The sequence below is a fragment of the Humulus lupulus genome, chromosome 6, assembly GCF_963169125.1.
Source record: "Humulus lupulus chromosome 6, drHumLupu1.1, whole genome shotgun sequence".
In the NCBI taxonomy this organism is placed as follows: domain Eukaryota; kingdom Viridiplantae; phylum Streptophyta; class Magnoliopsida; order Rosales; family Cannabaceae; genus Humulus; species Humulus lupulus.
This window is the reverse complement of record NC_084798.1, coordinates 56,969,272-56,980,147: the sequence shown is the minus strand read 5'-3', so window position 1 is coordinate 56,980,147 and position 10,876 is coordinate 56,969,272. Positions and strand designations below refer to the sequence as shown.

At 38.3% G+C, this 10,876-nt stretch overlaps 1 long non-coding RNA gene and 1 other non-coding gene across 2 annotated transcripts; one reads left to right on the top strand and one right to left on the bottom strand.

Annotated features, from left to right (window-relative positions):
- Positions 1-3,098: 3,098 nt before the first annotated feature.
- Positions 3,099-3,205, bottom strand: LOC133787504 (small nucleolar RNA R71). Its single transcript, XR_009872522.1, has one exon. It is a non-coding gene; the product is annotated as a small nucleolar RNA R71 (small nucleolar RNA).
- A 2,169-nt stretch (positions 3,206-5,374) lies between these two features.
- LOC133782187 (uncharacterized) lies at positions 5,375-8,151 on the top strand. Its single transcript, XR_009870372.1, has 2 exons — positions 5,375-5,753; positions 7,511-8,151. It is a non-coding gene; the product is annotated as an uncharacterized LOC133782187 (long non-coding RNA).
- Positions 8,152-10,876: the final 2,725 nt, after the last annotated feature.

The following is a 10,876-nucleotide window of genomic DNA, read 5'->3' as shown; positions in this document are numbered from 1 at the left end:
TCAGTTCTCCTCCTGAGTGTGATGTGGACCGACTAGATAGAACAGTGCTACGCAAAGGATCCCAGTAATGGTTTCAACAAGAATCAGTCATACCTGCGCGCGAATCTCTTAGATTATCCCACAAAAGTAATGTATTGTTGTATTTTGAATATTGTTATTAATTAAATATAGTGAGAATAACAAAATACTGCGATTATGGGGGACTTCATTTGTACGATCCTGAGCCTATAAATATAAGGCTCATGACATCATAAAGAGGATTCGATTCTAATTTTCTGAGAGAATATTTGTATCTGGAGAAATATTGTATTCATTTCATCTGCACTAAAGAAACTCAGTTGACTCAGGTTCATCTGATCTTGAGGGTAGATCTATAATCATAACTCTAAGTGAACTAGGCTATTACCAACACATTGGGGCTAAACCACTATAAAAATTGTATGTGTCGTATATTTCTCTTGAAGGTTTTTTGTCGTTTTGACGTCTATACATCGTTGGCCAAAAACGCGGTCAACAGGTATTTTTTTCTCATATCTTACATATTTTTGGTATATGTTGTGTCATTTCTTAAAATTTTGTGAATAGAAGTTTTATTGAGAAAAAGTGATTGATTTCTATTTTATTGATAATTTGTAGTTTAAAGTTAAGTAGTGTCTGAGTCTACTCCAATCCTTTCTCAACTTTCAATGGAGAAAACTTCCTTAATTGGAAGAAGAATATCAACATAGATTTGATTAGTGACAACTTTGAATTTGTCATGATTGAGGAATCTCCAGAATGAGCACCGTGTCCACACGTTCGTGATGGTACCGTCAATGCTCGTGATATCACTGTAAATGCTTGGATTACACCGTCTCCACACGTATGTGATGGCACCGTGAATTCTCAGATGGCATCGTGTCTGCACGTTCGTGATCAACTTGATAACTCTAGAATTTAGAGTTATTTTTATAATCTTTGAACTTGCTTTTCAAAATTAAAAAGAACAATGAGTCATGTTTTCATGTAATTTTGTCAGTGTTAGTGTGTTATTCTAGGTAGTGAGTCTGGGTAGAGTTAAGTTTTGTATTGTAATATTTTTCAGTGTTTTTATGTAAATTTCTGTGTGTATTAATCAGGAAAGGAAGCTTGCAAAATCTGTGAAAGGGAACTTTGGAATCAAAAAGGGAGCAACGAATTCTGAAAGGGGCTTGTTGCTGCTTCAATGCTGTAGCATCACCGTAGCATCGGGCAGAGCCAGGAAGGAAGCGTGACAACTGCGAGCTGGACTTAATGAGGCATAAGTGGCGCTGAGATGGCAAGAGTATTGTACAATTAAGTCAGCTGGGTCATGTGGCACGTGGAGGACAAGGTGGGAATTGACTTTCCTATTAGGGTAAAGCAAAGTACCCTAAAGAAAGGGGGTACCAGCCGAAATAGGGAGCAGCCCCCATTCTTGGAGACAGCTGATTTTCTTAGACCATTTTTGAGAGAAAACAGAAGAAAAGAAAAAAAAAACAGAGAGAGTACAGAGGAGGAAGAGGACCACGAGCTGACAACGAGGGGGATTGAGCACAGCAATTCCTTCTAACTTCTTCTTCTCCCTTCTTCATTTTGTATTGTATTTTCTCTCTATCTAATTTGTGAACAAACTCCATGGATTTGCTAATGGCTACTGGTTTTGTATTTTTATTATTAAACATGAACTAATCTTTAGAGGTTTGGGTGGTTATGAACCCTTATGTATGAACTAAATTTCTAAAATGCATGGTTAAGTTGTTTATGTCATAGTTCAATTGAATGTGTTGTAATGTTAATTGAATGTTAATTACTGGCCATATTTAACATTTATTAAGTTAGATCTAACTTGGAAAAGGGAAGTCTAGCTGAACCCATTCAATTGATGCAAGAAACTTACCTAGTTTTAGGTGATTTTTAGTAGTGGAATAGGACTATTTTGCTGCCTTGCATAACCTAAAGATTTGGTGTTTGATGGATTGTTTATAGTCTGTTTTAATACAGGAATGTATTGAGAGAGGTTATAAACAATAGATATTAAGTTTTGGGAAAAACTTACTCGGTTTTGCGAAATCTGTTAGCTGTGACATAAATTGCTGACCCATTGCTGAGCCATTGCTGTAGCAACTGGAACGAACAGAGGAGAATTAACCACCCAGATCTATTTTCTCGTATCTGAAATTTGCACAGAATTATTTCATTTGGTCTCTGATCTTTAGCTTAATTAAATTTGCTTATTTACATTTAATTCCAGAATTAATTACACAACCTTTCTCTTGATTTGGTTACTGTATTATAAACTGTTTTTGGTTGATTTTACTTTATTTTAGTTGAAAAGTCCCTGTGGAGACGAACTTTGATACATTATCACTGTATTACTTGTTGTCGATTGTGTATACTTGCGCATATTTTAAACGTTAGAAAATTCACAACAAGTTTTTGGCGCCGTTGCCGGGGACTTTAAAATTAAATTCTGTTTTATCAACTATTTTACAGTTTATTTTCATTGTTTTTGACCTTGTTGGTTCGGGTTGTGCAAACTCAGGTACCTACAGTGTATGAACCAGCAAGAGGACAGTGAACTTGCTCCTATTGACCCCGAGATCGAACGCACTTTCAGAAAAAGGAGAAAGGATCAAAAGGCTAAAAGCCGAGGTACTATGGCTGAACGTGTTGATGATGAGGGGGATGGCCAGCAAGTCACTAATCCCATTGTTTTGGCGGATGACAGAGCCAGAGCAATACGGGAATACGCTGCCCCCATGTTTAATGAGCTAAATCCAGGCATTATGAGGCCAGAAATCCAAGCAGCTCAATTCGAGCTCAAGCCAGTGATGTTTCAAATGCTCCAAACTGTGGGGCAGTTCAGCGGGATGCCAACGGAGGATCCTCATCTCCATCTTCGTTCATTCTTGGAGGTGAGTGATTCCTTTAAGCTTCAAGGAGTGAGTGAAGAAGCATTAAGGCTGAAGCTATTTCCATTCTCATTAAGAGACCGAGCTAGATCATGGCTCAACACTTTGCCTCCCGATTCCGTTACAAATTGGAATGACTTGGCTGAGAAATTTCTGAGAAAATACTTCCCTCCCACCAGAAATGCAAAGTTTAGAAGTGAGATTATGTCATTTCAGCAGCTGGAAGATGAGTCCACTAGTGACGCGTGGGAAAGATTCAAAGAGCTTTTAAGAAAATGTCCACACCACGGCATCCCGCACTGTATACAGATGGAGACCTTCTATAATGGCCTCAATGCAGCTTCTAGAATGGTATTGGACGCTTCAGCCAATGGAGCCATTCTTTCCAAGTCTTACAACGAAGCATTTGAGATTTTGGAAAGGATCGCAAGTAATAACTATCAATGGTCAAACACTAGAGCTCCTACAAGTAGGAAGGTGGCGGGAGTTCTTGAAATAGATGCATTAACGGCTCTAACAGCTCAAATGGCCTCAATGACCAACATCTTGAAGAATATGAGTTTGGGAGGAAATGTACAGCCAGCTGCTGCCATTCAAAGTGCAGAAGTATCATGTGTGTATTGTGGGGACGGGCATACTTTTGAGAATTGCCCTTCCAATCCAGCCTCGGTCTTCTATATGGGTAATCAGAATTTCAACCGCAACAACAACCCATATTCTAACACTTACAATCCAGCTTGGAGGCATCATCCAAATCTGTCATGGGGGGGTCAAGGAGCAAGTTCAAGTGGAGCACCAACACAAGAAAAACAGTCATATCCACTGGGATTTTCTCAACAACCAAGACCTCAACAACCACACCAACCTCAAGGCTCTCAAACAAGTTCTTTGGAGAATTTAATGAGAGATTATATGGCCAAGAATGACGCTGTAATTCAAAGCCAGGCAGCGTCTCTTCGGAATTTGGAAATTCAATTGGGGCATTTAGATAATGATTTGAAAAATCGACCCCAAGGTTCCTTGCCTAGTGACACCGAGAATCCAAGGAGGGATGGCAAAGAACAATGCAAGGCAATCACGCTACGGAGTGGAAAAATTCTGGAAAATTCTGAGGAGAAAATAAAAGGCAGTGGGGAGCCCACTTCAATCCAAACTGAAGGAGAATCTAGTAAAAAACCAGCAAAAGAAGTTACTGAAACTGGCCCAGTTGATACAGCATCGGGTCAGCAATCTGTTCCAGTGGAATCTGTACCAAAGCCGCCCCTACCATTTCCTCAGCGATTTCGCAAACAGCAGCAAGATGGGCAGTTCAGGAAGTTTCTGGATGTGTTAAAAAAGCTCCACATCAATATTCCCTTAGTGGAAGCATTGGAACAAATGCCAAACTACGTCAAGTTTTTAAAAGATATTTTGACGAAAAAAAGAAGATTGGGAGAGTTTGAGACTGTTGCTCTTACAGAAGGTTGCAGTGCCATGTTGAAGAGTAAAATCCCTCCGAAATTGAAGGATCCTGGTAGTTTTACAATCCCTTGTTCAATTGGTGGAAGAGATGTGGGAAGAGCTCTATGTGACTTAGGTGCTAGTATTAATCTAATGCCTATGTCAATTTTCAAAAAGCTAGGCATTGGGGAAGCTAGGCCAACCACAGTTACTTTGCAATTGGCGGATCTTTCTATGGCGCACCCAGAAGGAAAAATTGAAGATGTTCTAGTGCAAGTTGATAAGTTCATTTTTCCGGCCGATTTCATCATTCTTGATTATGAAGTGGATAGAGATGTTCCAATTATCTTGGGTAGGCCATTTCTAGCTACTGGGAGGACCTTGATTGACGTGGAAAAAGGGGAGCTCACAATGAGAGCTCAAGAAGAACAGGTAACTTTCAAGGTATTCAATCATATACATTCTCCAGATGAAGTAGGAGATTGTTTGGCCATCACTGTCAAGAACTCTAATATGGAGGAAGAGGTACCCACAAGGTATAGCAAGAAAGTGAGGATGAGGCTATCTCTTAAAGAATTTGAGAGCAACAATGAGCTAGGGGCAAGTATAAACAAGGCATCGTCTCATTTGCAAGAGCCACGTAGAAAGAAGAAAAAGAAGTGTGGTAGGAAAGCTCATTCCCAAAGGTTTGAAGTGGGGCAGCGGGTGTATTTCTCTAATTCTAAAATAAAAGCAAGTTCCAGACAGCCAGCATCAAGTTTCTCTGATTCCTTCTTGATAATTAAAGTCTTTCCGTGTGGTGCATTGGACTTGCGTGATGAAATTTCAGGAAGAGAGTTTAAAGTGAATGGCCAGCGGCTGAAACACTATTGGGGAGGCGAGGTCAACCGAGAAAAGACCTCGATCTCCTTGAAGGATGCTTGAAAATTGTAACTTGGGGTGCCTCATAAAAAGAAAAGAGAGAAAAGAAGCAGAAACAGAAAAGAGTGAGGCAAAAATCAAAGGCACCCCATAATATAAAAAAAAAAAAACTAGAGAGAAAATAAAGAAAAAAAAAACAAATAGAAAAAAAAATATATATATATATAGTAGCTATAAATAAAGTGTTCTGTTTAAATCTGAGAAGGTGTTATTTTCTGTGCAGGAAGGTCATGGAAAGGTTACAATGGAGTTCTAGTCTGGGCAGAGGAATTAAGTTTGGGGTGGAGAGTTGTTGCCCAGTTGCTATAGCAACCAGTCAGCAACACTGGGCAGCAAGCATTTAGGCTGGGTCCAAAAAGAAATTGACGTTGTTTTCGTATCGGGGTTTTACAAAAGGTTGATTGGTCGATTGGTGGGGCATTTCCCAGTTGTTACAGCATTCATTTAGCATTCTGGGCAGCAATCACAAGAGGACTCCGAGTAACAGGGGGTTTCCCTTTCCTATCATCTATTTTATAGTTTCTGTACTGTGTTTTGTATATTTGTTCTGTCTGTTAGTTGTTAGTTATCTAGTGTCCAGTAATTGTTTTTGTGGTTTTGTTTTTGTGTGTTGTCAAATGTGTCTTTGAGAGATTTGATGATTTAGTCTGGCTTAGTGTACTGCTCGATGATGAATTTTTTTCGCTCACTCCATTTGTGTTGCTGCCTGGATTTTATATGTTGTTTATGCTTGATGATTTGCTAGGTATCATTGATGCTTCCTCTTAGTCTCTAATCAATAGTGATGTACTTTTGTTATCCCACCTTGTTTTGAGTTTTTCAAATGACTGCTGTTTGTGAAATTTTAAGCATCTAGAATTGGTTAGTGCACCCCTTGAGGCGAAATCCTAGCTAGTCTTATCCTTTAGAAATGATCTAGGCCATTTTTTGGACGCTTGAGCCTTTCTAGCCTCCCTTATATAACAAGTTCCCTTAGTGACCCCGTCTTTGAGCCTATAAGCCTATTTTTTTTGTTTATCTCGATCCTGCATGCTACATATCCCCTCCTAAACATGAACTTTCCACACACCTCCCAACCTAGTTGCTTTCACTTGTCAAGAATTACTTCTTCACACTAAGTTTGGGGTGAGTGAGGTGAGTGAAGCTTTGTGGTGAGCTAATCCGCAATTTTAATATCAGCCACATTGGGGACAATGTTGGGATGTAAGTTTGGGGTGGGGGAATTAGCTCACAAGACAAACACATATATACCATCAAACCAATTCTCTTGCTATATGTTATACAGGTTATTTTACTTGTCTTTAGTATTTCCTTGTATAAAAAAAAAATAATAATAATAATAATAATAAAAACAGAAAGAAAAAAAAAATATGTCATAAAAAAAAAAAAACAAACAAAAATACAGTAGAAAAGTTCAGAAATAATAGCAAGAGAAGTACATTAGAGCAATTTGTCTTTGTGAGTATAAAAGAAATGTTGGGGAAGTGAGTTTGAGAGATATGAATCATAATAAGGAGGCTCGGTTCTTGACAAGTGAGGTGGTTAGGTTATGAGCTAGTTAAATGACATCCTTTACCGTACCCTAACCCAAGCCTTACATTACAAGCTTAATAAAGTCCTTTTGATCGAGGGGATAAGATTAGACTACATTAGTGGAGAGGAGTGCACTAATTCAACTTATGGGAGCAATAGTTAATTTTGAGGATCAAGGGGCAGTTGTTAGAGGAATTCAAGGTGTAGGTGGGAAGCATTTGTACATACTATTGGCTAGGTGACTTTAGGGAGGTATTACTGATATCCTGGGTACTGAAATTGAGAAAAACAGCATATAAAGTCAAGGCATAAACACTGCATCATTTCATTCCATTCCACCTTTCTGAGAGCAACTTGTTCACTAAGCCATATTGAATTATTTAGATCTCTCTCTCATGTTTTATGGCGTCTGTGTGTATGTTTGGTTTTGTGTGTGTGTGTTTTTTTTTTATTTATTTCTGTTTTTATCATTACTCGAGGACGAGCAATAGGTCAAGTTTGGGGTGTTGATAACTCTAGAATTTAGAGTTATTTTTATAATCTTTGAACTTGCTTTTCAAAATTAAAAAGAGCAATGAGTCATGTTTTCATGTAATTTTGTCAGTGTTAGTGTGTTATTCTAGGTAGTGAGTCTGGGTAGAGTTAAGTTTTGTATTGTAATATTTTTCAGTGTTTTTATGTAAATTTCTGTGTGTATTAATCAGGAAAGGAAGCTTGCAAAATCTGTGAAAGGGAACTTTGGAATCAAAAAGGGAGCAACGAATTCTGAAAGGGGCTTGTTGCTGCTTCAATGCTGTAGCATCACCGTAGCATCGGGCAGAGCCAGGAAGGAAGCGTGACAACTGCGAGCTGGACTTAATGAGGCATAAGTGGCGCTGAGATGGCAAGAGTATTGTACAATTAAGTCAGCTGGGTCATGTGGCACGTGGAGGACAAGGTGGGAATTGACTTTCCTATTAGGGTAAAGCAAAGTACCCTAAAGAAAGGGGGTACCAGCCGAAATAGGGAGCAGCCCCCATTCTTGGAGACAGCTGATTTTCTTAGACCATTTTTGAGAGAAAACAGAAGAAAAGAAAAAAAAAACAGAGAGAGTACAGAGGAGGAAGAGGACCACGAGCTGACAACGAGGGGGATTGAGCACAGCAATTCCTTCTAACTTCTTCTTCTCCCTTCTTCATTTTGTATTGTATTTTCTCTCTATCTAATTTGTGAACAAACTCCATGGATTTGCTAATGGCTACTGGTTTTGTATTTTTATTATTAAACATGAACTAATCTTTAGAGGTTTGGGTGGTTATGAACCCTTATGTATGAACTAAATTTCTAAAATGCATGGTTAAGTTGTTTATGTCATAGTTCAATTGAATGTGCTGTAATGTTAATTGAATGTTAATTACTGGCCATATTTAGCATTTATTAAGTTAGATCTAACTTGGAAAAGGGAAGTCTAGCTGAACCCATTCAATTGATGCAAGAAACTTACCTAGTTTTAGGTGATTTTTAGTAGTGGAATAGGACTATTTTGCTGCCTTGCATAACCTAAAGATTTGGTGTTTGATGGATTGTTTATAGTCTGTTTTAATACAGGAATGTATTGAGAGAGGTTATAAACAATAGATATTAAGTTTTGGGAAAAACTTACTCGGTTTTGCGAAATCTGTTAGCTGTGACATAAATTGCTGACCCATTGCTGAGCCATTGCTGTAGCAACTGGAACGAACAGAGGAGAATTAACCACCCAGATCTATTTTCTCGTATCTGAAATTTGCACAGAATTATTTCATTTGGTCTCTGATCTTTAGCTTAATTAAATTTGCTTATTTACATTTAATTCCAGAATTAATTACACAACCTTTCTCTTGATTTGGTTACTGTATTATAAACTGTTTTTGGTTGATTTTACTTTATTTTAGTTGAAAAGTCCCTGTGGAGACGAACTTTGATACATTATCACTGTATTACTTGTTGTCGATTGTGTATACTTGCGCATATTTTAAACGTTAGAAAATTCACAACACAACTCAACTATGGTCTGACGTAGCTCATGAACGAGCTTCAAACTTTTGAGCCTATCATTGGTAGACCTAGTAAAGGAGGAGAAAATAAGATTATTGTTGTTGCTGTTGATCCAACTAAGGCTAAAGCTAACCTAGCTTGGTCTTTGAAAGCTGGAAACAAGAGGAAAGATGGACAAAACAACAACCCCAAGCCTGCAAAGGGTCCAAAGACGAGTGCACAACCTAGTGCATAGACGCCTTAAGGGAAAAATAAGAAAAACAAGAAAGGTAAAGATAAGTGCTTTCACTGGAAAGAGAAGGAGCATTGGAAACGAGATTGCCTGAGGTTTCTAGAAACAAAAAACTAAGGTAATGATTATAGTTCACTTATCTTAGAAACATGTGTTTTAGAAAATGATAAATTTGTTTGGATTGTTGATTCTGGATCTACCAACCATGTTTGCAACTCTTTACAGTTTCTTGAATCGTGGGAGGAAGTGGACGAAGGCGGTTTAGAGCTTAGAGTTGGGAATGAAGCATTCATTGTGGTCCAAGCTAAAGGAAGAGCTCGTCTGAAATTTGGAAATAAATACTTAATTTTAAAAGATGTATTTTTTCATATTTTAGTAGAAATTTAATTTCAGTTTCCATGTTGAAATTAGAACAATTTGTTATGACCTTCACAAGTTATAATATATCTATTTCTTTCAATGGATCACAATTATGTATTGCATGTTTGGAAAACGAGCTTTATATCCTGCGACCTAACGAACCCCTCACTCTTAACAATTATTTATTCAAAGTAGCTAAACCTAGGACCAGCAAACGTCAAAAGACCGATAACGATAATATGACGTATTTATGGCACTTGAGACTAGGTCACATGGGCTATGATAGGATTCAAAGACATACAAAGGACGGACCTTTGAGGGAACTCACCTTAGGTGAATTACCTGTATGTGAATCTTGTCTAGAAGGCAAACTGACCAAGCGTCCATTCTTTACAAAGGGTGATAGGGCCAAAGAACCACTTGGACTTGTGCATTCAGATGTTTGTGGACCTTAGAATGTACAAGCCAGGGTTTTTTTTGAGTATTTTGTCACTTTCATTGATGATTACTCTAGATACTCATGTCTTTACCTAATGCATAGGAAATCAGAAACATTTTCAAAGTTTCAGGAATTCCTAGCAGTGGCTGAAAACCAATTAGGTAAAACATTAAAGATCTTGCGATCTAATAAGGGTGGAGAATATTTGGATATGCAGTTCCAAGATTTTTTAACTAAACTTGGGATTTTATCACAACTTACTGCCCCAGGTACTCCGCAACAAAATGGTGTAGCAGAACGCCAGAACAGAACTTTATTGGAAATGGTTAGATGCATGCTTAGTTACTCAACTCTATCAACTTCGTTCTGGGGACATGCAATTGAAATCGCGAACGACATTCTCAATGTCATGCCATCTAAATCAATCCCCAAAACACCTTTAGAATTCTGGAATGGTCGTGAACGTAGTTTACGCCATTATAGAATCTGGGGGTGTCCCGCCCACGTCCTGAGGAAAAAGGAGGGAAAGCTAGAACCGCGAACTGAAGTTTGCATGTTTGTTGGCTATCCTAAAGGTACTCGGGGTGGACTTTTCTATAGTCATTCAGAAAAGAAAATATTTACTTCTATGAATGCAACTTTTCTAGAAAATGACTATGTCCAAAACTTCAAACCTTGCTGCAAAGTAGTTTTAGAGGACAAGGTTAAAGATTTGGCTCCAACCAATGTTCCATCATCATCAACACAAGTTGATGATAAAATTACCACTCTTCATGTCCAACCGACGCAAGTCGATTTAAATGAAGATAGTACATAGAGCCTCGTCCTAATGGGAGGGTTTCTAGGAACCCATTTCGCTATGGTTTGGATGGTGAAACCAATATTGTTGTTGGTGACACTAGTGATGATGATCCATTGTCTTTCAAATAGGCAATGGCTAGCCATGAAAAGGAACTATAGCTCGAAGCCATGAAACAGGAAATGGAGTCCATGTACTCAAATTCCCTCTGGGATCTTGTGGAA